The following is a 15,782-nucleotide window of genomic DNA, read 5'->3' as shown; positions in this document are numbered from 1 at the left end:
TAAACTATCATTAAATGGAACATTAAAATGTCCCAGTGTGTGGACACTGTCCTCTGGCTATTTGTTTATTGAAGGTTATGCATAGTTTTGACAACATTTCAGTCAATTAAGTATTTCACTGGGCAGAGGAAGGTGAAAGAAAATGAATGTAGTTTTATGCTAGTAGTGTTCAAATGGGAATTTAAAACTAATCTGGTCAGCAAATGTGCCTAAAATGGTTTTGCAAAGTTGAAGAAAGCATTTTGTAGAATGATTTTCTAAGTCAAGCATTTCAGCACAAGGAGCAGACTGGTTTTTGACACAAAGGAGAACAAGTCCATTGAGAAACATTAGCTGAAGAATAGCTAACTCACCTGTTTCTGGTGAACTCAATATATAAAATAAGAAATAACTTAACTGTATTTGTGCTCAGATTGTGTATATTTTAAATAGAACAGATTTTTTCTTTATTTCCTACTTGGAATTATAATTCTTCCTGCTAACCTCATGATCTCGATGCCTTTAGTTTGACATGACTTAGAGCTCTATACTTCAAAATATTGCATGCATTGCACTGCCTCAGAGTATCACAGTGAATTTAAGAGACTGCTGTCACAAGCTAAAGGCACTTTTTCTACATACAAAATGTCTTTAGAGCATTTTTGAGAGTATTTTAAAGACTTAAAGCAAGGGACCCTTTTAAGGTTAGCTTGGGGAAGATTTCTGCCCTCTGGGGCTCAAAGGGCAAAAATTTGATACCAGCTGTTAGAACTGCTATGGCAAAATGAAGTATATAAATATCTTTTAAAAACATTTATAATAGAATTGGCCAAAGCTCTATTTTTATTGACATTTTAAATCACATGATATGATGAGTTATGTAAGTCATAAGTTTTCATTAGCAAATACAAAGTTCTATGTTCATATACGATGAAACTTCATGGGTTGAAACTAAAATATCTGCTAGCAGGGGTGGCTAGTAGACAAATAAGTAAATTGGAAGTGAATTCAACCTTCTGTAATATCCAACTCCTCATGCCATTCTTAGTGCCTTCTATATGGAGGATGAATGTATCGGCATACATTTCGTGCCACTTCTCTGCTACTCTGCCCTGAAGTCCTATGGAACTTTAAAATGTTTCATCCTTACTTTGGTGGGGGGGGGGAAGTGTGTCCCTGTCAAACCATGCAGAGGCTGTTTGGATGTGCCATCGTGTGACAGGGTGTCATAGGACTGGATGTTGCTGGTCACATGAGTAAATTAAAAGAGAATTCCCCTCCTGACTGAGAGCACAGCCATCCTATGGTCAGAAGTGATTGTTCTGGTCATGTGCCAAATGTGCCTCTGACCAGATGGAGTAGTCTGTGGCCTTATGGTGCTCCCATTAAGTAGCTGTGGCCCACCTTGATGGAGAAGTTAACCATTTGAGTCCAATTTTATTTGTTCTTTTAATGAGTTGCAAGATCTAAATTTGATACATCTAAGACAGTCTGTATATACTGAGCATAATAGTGGTATGAATCCCAAATCCATTGTCTCCGTTCTTCCAGTGTTCCACATGGATACAATTTATTTCTCCTAAGAAAATGTGTTTTCATGCCCTTCAAAAAAAAGTTATGTCAGATCTTATGTCCTATACATGTGTGTACAACAAACTACATCAGTTCAAACAGCTGGTATTAGATATTCTTAGAAATTACATAATTGCAGTACAGAACTTCTCTTGACAGTTCCTGAAATAACATGCACTAGCATTGTGCTCTGCTATTGCATTTCTGGGTTTTTGTTTTTTTGAGTAATCTCTGAAATGAATTCCATTGGATTTTGAACAGAGGGAAAAATAATCTAAAAAGGTCTCAAAATTTTTTTAAAAAAACAATGTAGAAGGCAGCCTTTCTTTTATTGTGACTAACCTAGAAGTGCTTATCCACAACTAGTAGGGTTTTGTATTCTGACGCTGATCAATTGCTGTATGTTACTGGTCAAATAAGTAATGTTAGTTATAATTAATTATATGATTAATTTGCCTTTATTGAACCTTTTTATCACATTAGCACTGAATTTCAATGATAGCAGTTTCTGCAATGGTTTCCATTAATCTACATACATTATTATATACATAATTACCTGGTCCCACTGTTTATAATCTGACAGTCTTCAGAGAATTCATAGTTACTAGTCTCAGGATGCATACAAATAAATTATATTTTGCTCTTTTTCAGGAACTTCTGCCATGTTAATTACGGACTGCTTAGAGCATTGTACTTATCCGTGTGCCTAGACAACGGGACAGGCTACGGAGTATGAAAACCCTTTTCAGTATTTCTTGTATTAAAGCCTTAAAGTGTATAACAGTATACACTTTTTAAAATAATTGTATATTTAAACTCTTGTTTAGTGATGCGACAATGTTTTATTTGAATCTCAATAAAGAATTTTCATCTAAGTTCCTGTTACAAAGCAATAATGCAACCTCATGTTTGTTTAGTGACTCTTTTTAGCCTTACTCAGCAAGTGTAAGAGAGTGTGTGAATTCTCATGACTTTGGAAATAGCTTGTCTAATGTATGAACAACATGGATAAGTTAAAAAGATTGGTGTTTTATGCTGAAGCTTTACTTAATAGCTAATTGTAAACAGGTCTACTCAAAACAAGACTCTTGGGTAGAAATGATACTCCAACTTCCATTTCCTTCCGAAACTTGTATAACATGAAGGTGTTTTAATCCCTGTCAATTATACTATGCTGCTTATTCTCTTTCACTTGGTGTTTGATGCATAGAAATGTTTAATATACAGTCACAGGTTTTCTAGTAGTAGTCTTGGATGAGGCTTTTACACCTTGATAAATCTTGTATCTAACAGTCATGTTTCCTCAGTGCTTTGTTTTATATTAATTGTGGCTGTGATAATTTGTAACAGAAATAAAATTCTGATAATTTAATTTCTTGAGTTTTTTTCTTAAATACTGCTTGCAAAGTATGAGCGTCCCATTCCTCAGTTGATTCCATCAGATGCATTTTTCTTCATTGAATCTCAAATTCATCCCAAGAAAATCATAATTTGGGTCTGTCGTTGTTTTATTTTGAAAATAAGCAATATCACATAATAGCTTCACACCAAATGCCTCCTCTTCACCATATATTCATAACTTCAATAGTCAGTATATGGTATTAGAAGAATGACTTTGAAATACATGGGGATGTGGAGAAAATTACGTTTTTCTGTTAACCCTGGCAAAGTGTCTTGAACAAGATACCATTTTTAATAGATGAAAAAACCCTGACAGTGTAAAAAAGTCTGTATTTTTAACCTTCAAATGTTTAAGATTTTATCAGTTAATCTCACAATCTGGAAAGATTTTCCCTGCCATTGTCTCTCACTGTACTACAACTGTGTTTTCCACAGCAAGCAATAGTAATTACTTACATAAGTAAAAGAAAAATTCAAAAACATTTGAATAAGCACAAGAGATGTATCATAAAGATTCCCTTCAGACTGACAGGCAGGAACCTCTGGTGTGGAACAGCACCTAACATTTTAAATGCTAGCCAAGTATAAAAATTGTATATAGATACTGTGGGGGGAATTCAGATAAGCAGAATGCAATTTCACTTGCTGTAATTTGGACCGGACACCAGGATTACCAATACAATCTCATTTGAGGAGTGCTATGAACTATTACAGGAGTGAAGTATCAAGCCTTCCACTCTGGAGTTATGAACAACAGAATTGCTTACTAAAATACTTTGCTAGTGTGACTTATTTTAATATGTGACTATCAAAGCTATCTAGCAAATCCTGTAGTTATTCTGAGATCTTGTCCTGAGTGACCTAACACAGGCACTGTTAGGGTCCGAAGGGGGTTGTTTGCAGAGTAACCAGTATTTTGTCTTGCAAGTACTTTGCTTGATTTCACTAAAAACTTAAGGATTGGCTGGTTTTGTGCTTTGAAGTCTGCATTTCATTTCTGCTGGTTTTTATTATCACTAAGATCTGTGTATTGTGGTTGTGTTTTGAGTGAAATAGTTCTGTTGTTCACTTCAAGAGACCACGTATATACATGCATCCTGCCTGTGCTGTTGTTGACTTTAACCTAAACTGTGAGACAGTCCTGATGCTCTCTTCTGTGATACAAGTTCTACGTGAACATTGCCTTACTTAAAGGTTTTGAGCAAGGACATGAGCCTGCTGCTTCAGATGAATTGTCCAGTCTGCATCACAGTCTTTCCAATAGTGTTTATCCTGATATGGGGGTGTCATCACATTTAGGTACATAATGTATGAAATAATATTCTATCACTATGTATTAGAACAAACCTTGAGGTCATGCGTTTTTCTAAATGATATTGCAGAGCATACTTTTAAAGTTGGAACTTCAGCCTTCTGGGTAAAGGAACTGAAAATTTAAAGAACAAAATGCAAAGTTAAAATATATAAATAATGATTGGTGATAACTAGGATCAGATCTGCCCTTGAATGCTTCTGCTTCCATTTCTCCACACAGAACTTTGCAGTCTTTTTTTACTATTTTAGTATTATAGTTAGATTTTGTAGCAGGTTTGCAATTGTGTGCTAAAACGCCCAACTGGCAGTAGAATTTCCAGGTCACCTATGTCCAAGAACCTCAGCCCTCTTGCAGTTGAGTATAAATGCATAAGAATCAGAATATCTTTAACTTGATGAAAAAGATTAATTGGATGAAGGGGATGAGAATTATTTTCACAATCTCAGCAATATTGTCTAAGACAGCTGCATTTGGTTAATGGGAGAAAAACCCCTTTGGTAATGGAAATTATTGAAGGTATTTAGTGTTAAATCACATATTATGAAGATGATAAATGTTTGTGCAGCCTCAGATACTTCAATGAGTTTGCAGCGCATTGACCTTTGTCTTCAGGCAGGTTTTCTCTACAATTGCAAGTCAAGAGAACATCTCTAGCAAACTTGGATTTTAAAAATGCTTAGAAACTGTAGCCAAGGGCAGAAATAAAGCTGCTTCGCTGTGTAGTTCTTTTTTAGGTTCCTCATTGGGAAAGTATTAAAAAAGTATGAAATGTCGACATTCCTAAAAATAGCAAATTAGGAAACAGACTTAATGGAAGCTTCCACTTTTCCGTTAAAGATGTACTTGAAAATTATTAAATTAAAATAATTTAGATTTAATAAAGGTTTATGACAAATTTTCTCATGAATCTTTAGCAAGTAATCAGAATAACTCATGCTCTTTCAAGATGGAAAGCTACTGAGCTAGAATGCCTGACTACACAAGGTTCTGATCTTATTACCCTGAGAGAAATCAAATGTAAATCAGTCCTTGGAGTTGAGTTTCTGCTTTTGCAAAGTTAACACTTAACCAGTTCTTTATGCCTAGAACCATTTGGCATAAAATATCTTAAATGATCTTTTCTTTATGTTCTTACTGAAACTTAGAATCAAGAAAGCTTTCACCTGAAGTGAAGTGCTTGCCCCTTTGTGAAGAAAAAGGGAAGGGTTTTTTTTACTGATCTCCATAGACTGATTTTTTTTTTGTCCTTATGCAAAATACAGTGAATTGTACCAAATGCTTACTCAAGCAGCAACCTATGAACTCAATAGTTCATTGTCTTCTACAGCAAAAGAGTAAGTGGTAACTTGTGCTATTGCTGTTGATCTGTTTGTAAAATATCCTGATGCCCTAAACATCTCAAAGATGAAACACTTTTTATTCATTTGATAAATTGCCCTGTTTCTTCACTCTTTTATGGAGAGTTGGGGTTTCTTAATGTGGAGGTAGCTGTTTCTTGTGTGTTTTTACTGAGAGGAAATATGCAGACTCCATCTCACAGTGTTCACTACTCTTATTAAGCATATATCAAAAAAAAGGAAAATACATTTGTCTCTAAGTTCATTCTTCTGATAAGGCAAAAGAAATCCATGGATCAAGATGCTTTTGCTTCAGAGACTAAGACTGCTACAGAATTGTACTGCTAAACATACATTTACAGACTTTGGGCTTTTATTAAATCATTTTGCATTGCTCATATCAATAATACTTACTGTTTTAAAAATTCAGTAAACCTTTCAGGATAGTTAATTACAGGCTTGAAAGCAAATGAGAAGACTAAGTATAAACTATAGTGAATGCTGCCTATGTGCATATTGGAAATAATCTAACTAATGATTATCAGAATCATCCACATGTGAAAATTAACCTTATTCTGTTTAGTATAAGTTTCACTTTTTTCCAGCACTTGAGGCTCTAACTTGAAATAGTTTACATAGAAATTTTCCTTAGATATTTAAAATATTCCAGTGATTATTTTCTCTTACAGCATATTAGAGAAGTGTGTGTGTCTTTTTCATTATTCACTTGAAAACTATGTTACATCAGAAATAAAGTCTCTCTTAAGACTGAGAGAATTAAGGAAGTGTAGTTCAAGAAATCAGAGATGATCCTCAGGCATTTACTCTTGAAAGATCTGCAGAATAAATGTATAAGGTATTGTGGTAAAGTTTTGTGGTATGTTTTACAGTGGTGATCATGAGTTGCATTTACTTCTTTACACTCATTACAGATTGGAGGAGATGAAAATGGGAAAAATAAGCATATTGTACAACAGGAAACTGGATGAGAGATGGGGAAGATAGGCTGTTAAAAAGCAATCTAAATACTAAAACCCATTTTGGATTTCAGATTCTGGAATGGAAGAGGAAAGCCCCCGTACTCCAGAGCGTATCTTCCTAAACTAGCTTGGGAAACCGTGTAATAGCTGCTAATTTTTAAAATGTCTTTTTTGTTGTTTTGGTGTTTGTTTTTTTATAGAATATTCCAACAATTATTTCCTGGAGATCACTCTTGATTTATACATATTTGATGTTAGGAAGTTGAAGTGATGCATCCTAGTTCAGAGGGGCAAGAGAAACATAGGTCACAGGCATGGTCTGTGATAACTAACATTTGTTTTTCTACTTGTGTCTAGTTAGTCTGCCACTGGAGTCCCTCACATAGTAGGAATAACTTCATTAACTTTTGGTGATACCCTTGAAAGGTATAAGCATATACTTTTGTAAATGCCATAATCAATACCCCTTTGAAAGGTCAATTTGTGTACTCCTGAGTAATATTTAGATGCACATGTACGTAATTTAACGTATTTGGTAAGGGCTCTTCAGAAGAATAATTCAAAGGACAGAAGATGATATCTTACTGTGAGAGACTTAAAAAGCTTGATTATGGTTTATAATTGCTTGCACAGGGAGAAAATAACAAGTACTACATGACTCTAATCTAGTAGTGAAAAAAAGTAAGAAGTAATGCTGAGTGTAAAAGCCCTGCAGTTTTAAATGAGAAATTAGGCTCAAATGACAGTGATTAACCACAGCAGCAAACTACATACAGAAGAATGGACTTCTGTTGGTTTTCCTACATAGCAGACTAGACTGAATGATCTAATAACTGCGTCTAAACTTGAAAGTCATGGATCAATGATTCTTGTATAATAATTCTACCCATCACAAGAAAGCGCTTTTTTCCGATTTGCAGGCTAATAGAGTAATCTGTGAGAGTTAAGATGATCAAAATAACTTTTATTAACAAGGATGAATTCTCCGTTTCTGTATATATATTAAATATATAAAATGAATGTCTTATTGCCTTTACAAACAATGAAAGCAGTGGTAAGTTGATACTGATGCTAACATACCAACACAATTATTGTTCCTCATGCAAGCAACAGTTAGAGGTCTTGTATATTACTGTGGTTAACTGGCAAATTATGCTTTTTGAAAAACAGCATCTATTTAAGTTAGCAGAAGTCTCTAAATATTGTTAAAGAAACAGACTGAATTTTTCAGTTGTGATTTGTGTACCTCCAACTTGGATGACAGACTCTTGACCAATTGCTCAGGCTCCCCTTATAGTCAACCAAGAGAAACAAGCTCACGGGATAACTCATCTTTTTGAGACAGAAGTACATTGAGATCAGGTCACTCAACCTCTGAAAGCACCTGGCTTGATTCATGTGGGTGGTTAAACTTATTTGGATGTTTAAACTTTAGATGTCTGAAGCAAAGCTTGATGAATCCCACTCCTATTTCTGTTCCAAATCCAGCTTTGTTGATACCTTGAAAACAGCAGCAATTGATGGGGTCTGGAAATAGAGAAAATCACTGAAGATAGCTCTCCTAGCAATGTGGGTAGATGATGTGGTTTGCTACACAGTATAGAGGGGACTATTCCAAATAGGTAGGAGTAGGTGAGAGGATATGTATATAACCATGTTTGTTACCTGCTCTCTGTCCTCTCCATCCATCCTTCCTTCAGTAAAAGTCTTACGCTGTTTGTTGTAAGCAGAAGGGAAAAGCAGGCTATCTTTTGATGGCTTCTGCTCCAAACATTTCTGTGACATAGCCTTCTTAGCATATGTATTTATCAGGACATTTTCATGCTCAGTGTTTGTTTCTAGAGCCTTCTGTTAAACATGGCTGTATGTTTTTGTTTGTAAGCATCTTATATCTAAGGATTAGCTTGAATATTGGCTGAGAGGACTTGTACAACAGGGAATTTATGGTTATAGTATAAATGTTAGTCGCTGCTTAAAGGAAGGTTTTAAATGGGATTGGCTGAAGGTAAGTCTAGAGACTAGAAAAAGCAGTTGAATTTCTATGCATAAATACTTAGAACAATAGGAAGTAAAAAATATCCTCTTTCAGTCTAGTGTCTAAAATACTAGTATCCCGCCACTACTAATAATTAGATTCTACACAGTGTACTTATCCAGTTATCCAGAGATTTATAAATAAGATTATCTCTCCTTTGGAATATCTGCAGGAAATCTTTAACTAGGAACCTGAAAATATGCAGTGCTTCTGCTAATGGAAATCTAAGACTTCATACTTCTGTGGTTCTTAACATTTAAGGAATGCACTAACTTTCAAATGCTGTTGTGTTAAGGAAGAGGTCATGCAGGTAGATCATTTTACACTGTACAGAAGAAGAGCTAAAACAAGCCTGAAATTTATCATCGGTGCAATATTCCTCAGGAACTCAAATTTTCCCAGAAGAACATTGGTTTGCAGGAAAATGTATTTGGAACAGTTACTATTTCATTTTAAAATAAATTATTTCAAAACTTTTTAAAAAAAAAGATATTTTTAAAGCATGACTTTCAGGACATGCCTAGTATTGCTGGACCACTCAAAAGACATGGGAAAATCAACTGGGAGAGAAAATAACAACAAAAAAAAGTAGAAACAAGAATAGCAGGACACTGATGCAGAACTGTAGTTCTCTGTGTTAGCATAGTCCTGGGGAACCTGCTCTGGGTGGCCCTGCTTGAGCAGGGGGAGTGGATAAAATGACCTCAAGATGTCCCTTCCAACCTCAACCATTCTGTGATTCTGTAACATAGTGATACCACTGTGATGGAGGTCTACCAGAATAGAAGCCCTGTCCTGCAATTAACTGTGTCCCCATTCCCCTTTCCTGCTGCCCCCTGTCTCTACAGGTGTACATACGGTGCACTCTGTTCCATTATCCTGTATTGGCTCCAGTATAGATCCCTGTGATGAACTGACTGCTGCCCAATCTTCAAAACAGAGACTACTACCCTTGGAGTCCAGCTGTCCAGCTATTTTTTCAATACAGCCTAGTTTTCTAGTCATCATGGAGACCATCCAACCACTGTTTGTATCTCCAGATTGACAGCAAGGTTGCCATGCTTGTCAAAGCACATGACATTGACTACTTCCTTTGGGTCTACCATGGCAGTCACCACAGAAGGCAACCAGATTGGTCAAACATGATTTGCCCTTAGTAAATTTATCTTGGCTGTTCATAGTTACCTTCTTGTCCTTCATGGGCATGGAAGTTTGCATCTGGGTGGATTTGTTACATAACCTTCTCAGAGAAAAAGGATAGGCCAGCCAGCCTGTAGTTCCCCAGGTCATTTTCAATGATGCACATGACATCCAGGCATCAAGAACATAATTATTTTGCTTTGTATTTTTTTTCCCCAGTGACATATATAAAATTAAAATGGGATGAATCTTCCTGTATTCTTTGTTACCTACTACACTAGACCAGTGTCCTGGTTTGAGTGAGTGGTGGGGTTTTTGGTAGCAGGGGAGGGAGCTATAGCAGTGACTCCCTGTGAGAAGCTTCTTGAAGCTCCCCCAGTTCCAAGTTGGACCCGCCTTTGCACCAAGGCCAGGCCAATTAGCTGCACCTCTGTGATAATGTATTTAAGAAGGAGAACCTGGAAGGAGTTGTGGGAGTTGTGAGGAGAAGTTGCAATGAGAACATCTGTGAGAACACCGAGGTCAGTGGAAGAAAGGAGGAGAAGGGGGGAGGTGCACCAGAGCAGAGACTCCCCTGTATCCCATGGTGAGACGGCAGGGCCACACCCCACCACCCATGGGGGTCTATGGCGGAGCAGATGCCGATTTGCGGCCTGTGGGGGGCCCCACGCCAGGACAGGTGACTGAACCTGAAGAAGGCCGGGACCCTGTGGGAAGAAGGCCCCGCTGTTGTAGTTTGGTGCTGTGACGATTGCAATACGCAGGGTGACCCACACGCCCGTGGGAGTGACTCATGTTGGAGTTGGTTTGTGGAGGACTGTCTCCTGTGAGAGGGGACTGCGCTGGAGCAGGCAAGGAATGCCAGAAGTCATGTGTGTGTCACCGAGATGGAAGGAGCAGCAGGACTGACTGCACCCCCCATTCCTGGGGTAGGAGGTAATGATATTGGGAGCAAAGCTGAGCCTGGGAAGAAGGGAGGGGTGGGGGGAAGATGTTTTCAAGATGTAATGCTTCTCACAGCCCTACACTGTCTGTTAAGTGGTGGTGTTGATGGTGTCTGTATTAAATTTATGTTCTTTTTTCTTTCCCCTAACAAGTCTGTCTTTTGCCTGTGACTATAATGGATGAATTATCCCTCCCTGTCCTTATCTTGATTCCTGAGTCTTTTGCTTTATTTTCTCCTTCCTAGCATTTGTAGGGGGAAGGGGGTAGTGAGCGGCTGTGTGGTGTTCAGTTGCCCTCTGAGCTCAAACCACAACTAGTTAGTTAACATTTACATAACTGATGGTAATTAAGAGGAACCTAAACCTATAGAAGTCTTTCTTCCTTTCCCTTCTGTAAAAATGCATGGAAAGGAGGTTAAAAATATACTACATGCTTTCTTGTTGTTACTTTTTCTTCTCAAGTCAATCATGGTAAAAGAATGATGTTTACACATGGCCTTGGGACCATTACAACAGTTTTGTTCAGTGCAGTCTTGAAGGATGCAGTAAGCATCTGCAGGCTTTTCATAGGTATTTACAGCGTCAGGAAGTGTAAATCCCTCCAGTGTATATTGAGGCTTACGCATTTCAGGTATATTGAACCCACATAATGTGATCTTAAGTCTGGACTGTAGCTGTTCTAGGTTCCTTTCTAGATAGCTGTGATAGCCACTGAAGAGAGACAGGACTGCCAGGTATGATCTGGCTAGCCTGAGGAACATGAGAGCACTCTTCTCCTATGCTAGAAGCCTCATTTGGTTGCCTGAGGTTAGCTGACACCTTCTTACTGACCCACATGAATGGATTTTGAAATAATTGCAGTTGTTAATATAGTAATAGAATTAATTTAGTAATGAATAAACACACTAAAGATGAAGTCTGTGCTCCCTCCTCTGTCTTCTCTCTTGTGCAAACACAGACTGTAAGTGAGCTGATTATAAATAAGTTCCCGATGATCAGCATATGTTAGCAGGAAAGACTTGACTTCCTTATGCTACCACCAGACCCATTATTGTCATTCACCGATGACACCCTGTTCTGCTAATTCAAGTGGAGGACTGTGTAAATAGGAATGCTGTTAATCAGATAGTGCTTGAGAAACAGTGCTACTTATTAATCATCCCTGCAGATCTTTTGTTCTACTACAGCTACATCTAGAGAGCAGGCAACATTTTCAATTATATGCAGGCTTTTATTTTTCAAATAATTTCTTGGTATTAAAAAAAAAGCTCCACAAAAAACTAGCAAACTGCAATTTATTTACTTTCTATTGAGCACCTGTAGCATTTCACATCAAGTGGCCAGAACACATCACTGTATTAGTTCATGTATCTGTGAATGTATTGTTCCTACTAGCTCCATGTAAGAGGCTTTAAAATTTAAAAAGCCTCTGCTATATTTTAGGACAGGCCTTCTGATCCATCTGTATCTTTCAAAAGAACAATAGTCAGAATTTTAAGTACCTGGCCATAATATATTATAGTTAGATTAGGACAGAGCAAACCTTAAAAGATTTATAGCTTTTAGACAGATACTCGCCCAAGTACAAGTTGCCAGTCTTGAAGCAAATAGAGTTAAAATTTTTGCCATTAGGGTCATATTTGCAAATCAAGCCTGCTATGTTTATCAATAAAAAGCAGATCTTTTAAGTTTATGGGTTGAGATAAAGACTGGGAGATGACTGCGGCCACCAGGTGACCACCAAACTGCACCATCATTCCCCTCTTCAACTGGACAAGGGGAGAAAATATGGTGAAAGACTTGTGGATCGAGATAAGGACAGGGAGATGACTCAGCAATTACCATCACAGTCAAAACAGGCTCTACCTAAAGAAATTAATTTAATTTATTGCCAATCAAAATCAGTGTAGGATAATGAGAAAAAAGAATAAATCTAAAAACACCTTCCCCTCACCCCATCTTCTTTCTGGGCTCAACTTCACTCCTGATTTCTCTACATCCTCCCCCTGAGGGGCGCGAGGGTTTGGGGAAAGGGGGTTGTGGTCAGTTCATCACATGTTATCTTTGTTGCTCCTTCCTCCTTAGGGGGAGGACTCCTCACACTCTTCCCCTGCTCCAGCGTGGGCTCCCTCCCACAGGAGACAGTCCTTCTCTGCAGGAAGCTGTGACCCCATGAACATCCCCCTGCTCTGGGGTGGGGTCCTCCACAGGCTGCAGGTGGAGATCTGCTCCACCATGGACCTCCATGGGTGCAGGGCACAGCTGCCTCACCATGGGCTGCACCACGGGCTGCAGGGGAATCTCTGCTCTGGTGCCTGGTGCACCTCCTGCCCCTCCTTCCTCACTGATCTTGGTGTCTGCAGAGTTGTTCCTCTCATGCTTCTCACTCCTCTCTCCTAAGTTTCTATTGCACAAGTTTTTGTTTTTCCCCCTTCTTAACTACATTATCCCAGAGGCGCTACCACTGTTGCTGATGGATTCAGATTTGGTCAGCCATGGGTCCATCCTGGAGCCAGCTGGAATTGGCTCTGTCAGACATGGGGGAAGCTTCTAGCAGCTTCTCACAGAAGCCACCCCTGCATCACCCATGCTACCAAAACCTTGTCATGCAAACCCAATACAATCACTCACCAATTATTGTCACAGGCACACCAGACTTGACTTGGAGAAAATAAGTTTAATATATAGCCAATTAAAATAGATCTATGGGTGAGAAAAAAAACAAATGCAAACACCTTCCTCCCACCCCCTTTTCCCTGTTCCCACCTCCATCCCTTCACTCCCGACTCCTCTCCCCCAGGGGCGCAGGGTTTAGGGCTGGGGGTTGCGGTGGGTCCCTCGCAGCCCTCTGGGCCGCTTCTCCCTCCTGCCCCGTGTCCCTGCTCCAGCCGGGCCCTTCCCCGGGCTGCAGTCCTTCAGGGACAACCTGCTCCCGCCTGGGCTCTCCACGGCCGCAGCTCCTGCAGGAAATATCCCCCCGCTGCGGCGTGGGGCCCTCCCCGGGCTGCAGGGTGGGTCTCTGCTCCCGCGGGGTCTCTCCAGGGCTGCAGGGGATCCCTGCTCCGGGCCTGCAGCACCTCCTGCCCTCCTCGTCCTCCGGCCTCGGGGTCCCTCTGCTGCTGCTCCCTCCTTGGCTTCCTCCTCCTCTGCCTGGGCCGCCTTTGGCCCTTGCTGAAACCTGGTTTCCCCCGGGCGCCCCCAGCTTGGCTGAGGGGCTCAGCTGTGTCCTGCGCTGGGGCCGTTGGAGCCGGCTGGGACCGGCTGGGACCGGCTGTGTCCGGCATGGGGCAGCCCCGGCCTCTCCCCACAGAGGTTGCCCTGCAGCCCCCTGCCAGCGCCTGGGCATTGAAACCCTGTACATCATCTTAAACATATTTATAGTCGTCTCAATCTTTCATTAACACTTTTTCAGTGATTTCCATTTTGTAACCTACGGTAGCTAAGATCTGTCCGTTTCCAACATGACAGAAAGAATCAGCAGCAGAAGTCCCGCTTCCTGTGGTGTAACTGTCTCCCGCCAGCCCTACATGTGCCCTGCCCCAGGGGCCATGTATTACTTCTCAGTCCTCTGCAATAACTCTCTGAAATTATTTCTGATCATGAGTTCTTTTTACTTACCGGCATGCTGTGCTTCAGGATCAATACTGTATTGTTACGGTACTGCTATGGTAACGCATAATGTTATGGTGCGATAATATCTTTGGGATTAAATTAACTGGAAAAAAAAGTAAGGGTTATTGACCTCTAGACAAGGTTTGTTTGGATAAGTCCCCTGCTCCTATCTCGGGTACTGATGTCTGGTTAAGATATATAAGCATTACTTGCCATGCAAAGCTTGAGATGGCTAATTTGAACGCCTCAGTGCTTAGGGCTGCGAGACCTAATATACGCTGTATGGTCCATATAGAGTGGATGAGAGAAGCAGGTCTGATGTTGCAGATGGTGGGTTTTTTTGTTGGTATAAATCAGGGCTCCTGTGGGACTCAAAAATGTCTCTTTACCTGTGTCTAAATCCCTCACTTAAGCCTAAATTTTGCATATGAAGGCCACCTCTTACTCTTCTGAAGAGGCCCATGGGTTAGTGACAGGGTGGCATACTCCTACCATCCAAGCAGGTCATGCAAAGACTAGCTCTGCAAAACAGGCGTCTCTTGGTTGACATAAAACCTATGGAAGGTAGTAACAGTTCACCAGCCTCTTGTTTATAGCCGTAGTTTGTGAGCCTCATAAGAACTGCTTCAATATTCCTTCTCTGGATGCTTTTTACATTCACTAATGCTTTAATTAGGTGCAGCAAAATTCCTTTACGGGCAAACCCATCACCACCTCCTAAGCCTGTGGCAAAGCAGGTTATTTATCTCTTAGATTTCCAGCAACTGCATTAATTTTTCACCCTGCACTTCCCCCTTGGAGAAGCAAGTGAACCATATTGCTAAGCCTTCTAACCTTCATCCAGAGCCGGGTATTTATTATCTCAGTTCAGGTCCCCATTGACTCTGTGGGTTGCAGTTTTTGATTCATATTTGGGTTGCTGCCTTTTTTTTTTTTTTTTTTTTTTTTTGGTTTCCTTCTTTTTTTTTTCCTTTTTTTTTTCACCCTTTTTGGAAACCGCCCAAGTTATTAGTACCGGCAAGCTCAGCCTGTAACCAAATGTTGCTCCTGAATGAAAATGTATCTGCTGTTATGACACTAGAACAGCACTCGCAGCAGCAGTATCAGAGCAAAGGGCCCTATGAGGTGGTGGTTGCCAGGCTCCAAATAAGATATCAAAATTCAAGCTTTGCCACATAGGGGTGTTTAAAGGCCCTGTGGAACAGGAAGCCTAATTCCCATCTCTGTCCCAATAATCTGAAAGGGTAATGACTGCACAGTTTGTCTAGCAAAGTTCCTGATGCTGCTGTGCTTTCACATGTGATTTTTCCTTTCCTGTCAAGTTCCTGTGTGGCATCACTATGTGGTGTTACACAGCTGCTTCTTTTTACCCCAGAGATAGCTGCATTTCAACAGAAGACAAAGCAATTGCTGTTCTTCAAGCATGTGCAATTCTCTGGGAGTAAAGAGCTCCTAATCTTCTACCTT

General features: G+C 39.8%; 1 protein-coding gene across 1 annotated transcript in view; it reads left to right on the top strand.

The window, feature by feature from the left end:
• KHDRBS3 (KH RNA binding domain containing, signal transduction associated 3) overlaps nt 1-2,923 on the top strand; it is a 98,920-nt gene extending 95,997 nt beyond the window's left edge. Inside the window, exon 12 of the transcript XR_012624314.1 lies at nt 2,203-2,923. The gene's annotated coding sequence lies outside the window, so the exon portion shown is untranslated. The remainder of the gene's footprint in view (nt 1-2,202) is intronic.
• Nucleotides 2,924-15,782: the final 12,859 nt, after the last annotated feature.

This window comes from Strix aluco, chromosome 1 (assembly GCF_031877795.1).
Source record: "Strix aluco isolate bStrAlu1 chromosome 1, bStrAlu1.hap1, whole genome shotgun sequence".
Taxonomy (NCBI): domain Eukaryota; kingdom Metazoa; phylum Chordata; class Aves; order Strigiformes; family Strigidae; genus Strix; species Strix aluco.
This window is presented reverse-complemented; position numbering and strand designations above follow the sequence as displayed.